The following is a 4,095-nucleotide window of genomic DNA, read 5'->3' as shown; positions in this document are numbered from 1 at the left end:
GTCTCTATGGGTTGGAATAGACTCAATGGCACTTATCAGCACCAACAAGGACTTTGGATACAAAATACATCAATTGAAAAAGAACCCAACCAAGTAAGCATAAAAATGTAATCAATGCTTTATGGGTGACAGAAAACAAAACAGTACATTAGAATGTTATTGTAACACATACATTTTAATTGAACGGTCATAGAAGGTGACACTAAACTGTGATATGTTTAACAAGGAATCACTGAGAAGACCAGGAGAAGAGTATTCTGGAGGGCAGCACTAATGTGGGGTCTTGAAACACAGCTGAATGCTCCATGTTGATGAAATGGGTAGATTTCAAAGCATAGGCTATAGTCTTATGAATAAGAGGAGACATGAGGTAAGAGGTGTCTTGATAGCATGGATCTCCTGACTTAAACAAAATGGAATCGGTTTACTCATTGAGTCTCAAGTGAGTACCCTGCAAATTAGGACGTTTATTCATTGGCTGGGAAGGCCTTGTGGTCCTAGGAGTACAGGATAAGGAGAATGTTGTTGTTATTATATGCCGTGGAGTTGGTTCCGACTCATAGTGACACTGTACAGGGTTTCCAAGGCCATAAATATTTACGGGAGCAGAAAATCTCATCTTTCTCCCACGGAACAGCTGGTAGTTTCAAACTGGTGACCTTGCGGTTCGCAGCCCGATTCGTAACCACTACACTACCAGAGCTCCTTACAAGAAGTATAGGATGTGCTAAAACATACCCACATAGTTATCTCAGGAATTAAGCAGCCGAGACCCTAAAGGTAGAAAGTTTGAGAAACTGTTGATTTCTTGTTTCTTTTTCCCTATAGATAGAATGTTGAGGAAGCTTATTGCTTTATTGTTCCTTTTTCCAAAGAATGCTATCTTTTTAATGTTTTATTGTGAATTATGTGATAGTTTACATGGGAGAACATTAGCTTTACATTCATCCTATCGTATATCATTTCATTGCCATGATTACAACCCCCTCCATGCATCATCAGCAAACCAAAGGGTATATACCCTGCAAGCCTGCCCCCTGATCATCAGCACACAGCCCCTCTCCCTCTCCGGGTCTAGAGTCCCCAGCTGCTCCATCTCTCCATGTCATCGTCTCTGCCTTCGTCTCTGGCATCACTGTTTCTCTGGGTAGGGTCCTGCACTCCGCTCTCAAAGAATGCTATCTTGATGTTAAAATAGATGAAATGTGTGTTCAAATGTAACTTACCCCATAAAATATGCCTGCTCTTTGTAATAGACAGGACAGTCTTGAGAGATTATTTTTTCTGTCCTTCAGACTGTTGGCTTTCTGTTAATAAAGCTTGGGTTGGATCTCTTCCTGTCTCTGTTACTGACTACAGTGACAGGTGGCACACCTGTATACCAAGGTGTTCTTGTTGTTGTTAAATGTTCCGACCCATAGTGACCCTGTACAGGGTTTCTGAGGAGCAGCTGGTGAGGACTCCAATACCATGGTGAGGTCTGTACAATTCATTTTCAGGGTTATACAAGAAGTGAGGAAAAATTGTGATTCCCAAACCATGCAAACTATCACCCTGTGTGTGTGTGTGTGTTTTTTTTTTTTAATGTGAAATAAATTGTAGGGAGAAATAAAGAAGGCAGAGACTTGTTGAATAGCTATTGCAGTAATTCATATGAGAGGTAAATACTGATTCTACTGGTGGAAATGTTGAAAGAACAATTCAATAGAGGTTTAGGCGGTAGAATATCTTACCTGCTGCTGGATCATATGATGCATGAGATGAGTGTGGTAGATCGAAAATGAGGAGGGATATTATAAAAATGCAATTAAAGGTGAGGCTGAGCTTATTGTCTTGAGTTACTTACATAAGACTGGTGCTTAGTGTATCATTGAAAATCAGAGGAGGACAGGGTAGTGGAAAAGCTAAGCTGAGTAGGGTCACCATGCCTCAGATTGCTGTGCACTGGAGCCGACCAAACGGCACCGAACAACAGCATTAAAGGTTGGTAAAGTAGAGGGTCAGTGAAAATGAGCAAGACCCTCAAGGACATGGATCGACAAAGTGTCTGCAGCAATGGATTCACACGGAGCCATAATTGTGGGTTATTGCCAGACTGGGCAGTGTTTCATTGTGGTGTCCACAGGGTTGCTGGGAGTTGGAACTCACTTGAGAGCATCGAACAAAAACATTCGCTATTGACTCAAGTGGTTTTGCCCTACACCATTTTAGTAATTTCCTCAATATGTAATGATGAATAAATGCTAGAGTTTTTCTAGCATGGTTTACTTTAAATAATTAAACATTTTGTCCTTCTGGGATTTCCTTTACTGCACATGTAAGGTGGAGGAAGGGTTTTCTTCCCTTCTGCTTCCCCCTACATGCTGGCCTCCCAGAAACTCCCAGTTCTTGTTGCAAGTGGGTATCTTAGTGCTGCTAGAACAAAAATATCACAGGTAGATGGATTTGATAGACAGAAATTTGTTTTCTCACAGTTTTGGAAGCTAGACATTTGAATTCAGAGCATCGGTTGCAGATAAAAACGCTCTGTCCGCACTTGGAGAAGATTCTTATCTCTTTCAGCGTCTCTTCTTTGGTCCCTTGGTGATCTCTCTGTGACATCAGTCTATCTCCATTCGTACTTCTCTACTTCTCTGCCTGGTATGTTCCTTTTATATCTCAATAGTGACTAACTTATGACACACATTTCATTGATAATGTCTCACCGGCATAACAAAGACAACCTTATCCCCAGTGGGATCACATCCACATATCCAGAGATTAGGATTCAAATGCATATTTTGGGGGGAAACACAATTGAATCTAGAACAGTAGGGAAGAGTGGTTTGGAGTCCAGGGAATGAGGGCCAATTCAATACCAAAATACTGCAAATTGTTTGAACATATTGCATGACTTGGAGTGATAATAAGGACACATTTGACAGAACTAATGAAAGATGCAGCCCTGGTGTGATGCTGTAGGATAAGCATTGGACTGCTAGCCACAAGACTGGCAGTTCAAACCCACCAGCCACTCTTGGAAACTCTATACAGGGTCACTATTAGTTGGAAAAGACTCAAAGGCATATAGAAACAACAACAAGGAAAGAAACAGATAAAGTCACAGTAACAGTGGGCAAATACTCCTAGCTATGGGACTATGGTGGAAAAATGGTTTAGTACTTGACCGTTAACCAAAAAGCCAATGGTTTGAACCACAGTCACTCCACAGAAAACGAGACTTGGTGATCAGATACCATTAATATTACAACCCAGGAGACCCTCTGGGGTGGTCCTATTCTGTCACATAGGGTCTCTATGACTCGGAAGCATTTAGACAATACAATGACAACTCAAAAGTTGATATGACAAAATGCAAATATAAAAATTATTCATAAGAATTTACACATGCGTAACGATAATCACATTCTTGACTTAATGAGTATAGGGACATCCCCTCCACCTCAACGTGAGAATCCACATTTAGTTTTCAAATGAATGCTTTACAAAGACCAAAACTGGATACATGCTTGGCCTTAAAGGAAACCCTAACAGATTAAGAAAGTTTTGTCTGTGTTTTCTGAATACTGTGGAATCATATTATAGATCAATAAAAACAGATAACAAAATTCCAATCTGATCATTAATTAAATAAGTAAACTTTAAATAACCACAGCCAACTAATAGATCCCAGAAAACGTTAATGTTGTCAGTTGCCATGGTAGGTTCCCAACTCAAGCACAACAAAAAGTTGGACTGTGATTCATTGGGGATTAGACTCTTGTGTTCCACTGGGTTTGTCTGAGTGGAGAAGCTCCACTGAAACTTGTTCTCCATCATAGCAGCACACGTGTCTCCACTGACAGACAGGTATTGGCTGCACATGAGATTTACTGGCTGGGTTCAAAATTGGGTCTCTTGATTGGATGGAAGATGAGAATTTTATCACCAAGTCACCACTGTCTGACAGTATTACTGTTAGTTACCTCTGACGCAGCTTTATCCTCAATTACAAGAATCTCAAGGATTGTTTTCATGATAATAAAACAAGGATTGTTTTCATGATAATAAAACAAGGATTGTTTTCATGATAATAAAACAAGGATTGTTTTCATG

The sequence above is a fragment of the Chrysochloris asiatica genome, unplaced genomic scaffold (assembly GCF_000296735.1).
Source record: "Chrysochloris asiatica unplaced genomic scaffold, ChrAsi1.0 scaffold00116, whole genome shotgun sequence".
Classification (NCBI taxonomy): Eukaryota; Metazoa; Chordata; class Mammalia; order Afrosoricida; family Chrysochloridae; genus Chrysochloris; species Chrysochloris asiatica.
The sequence above is the reverse complement of the archived record's forward strand: the minus strand, read 5'-3'. Positions refer to the sequence as shown.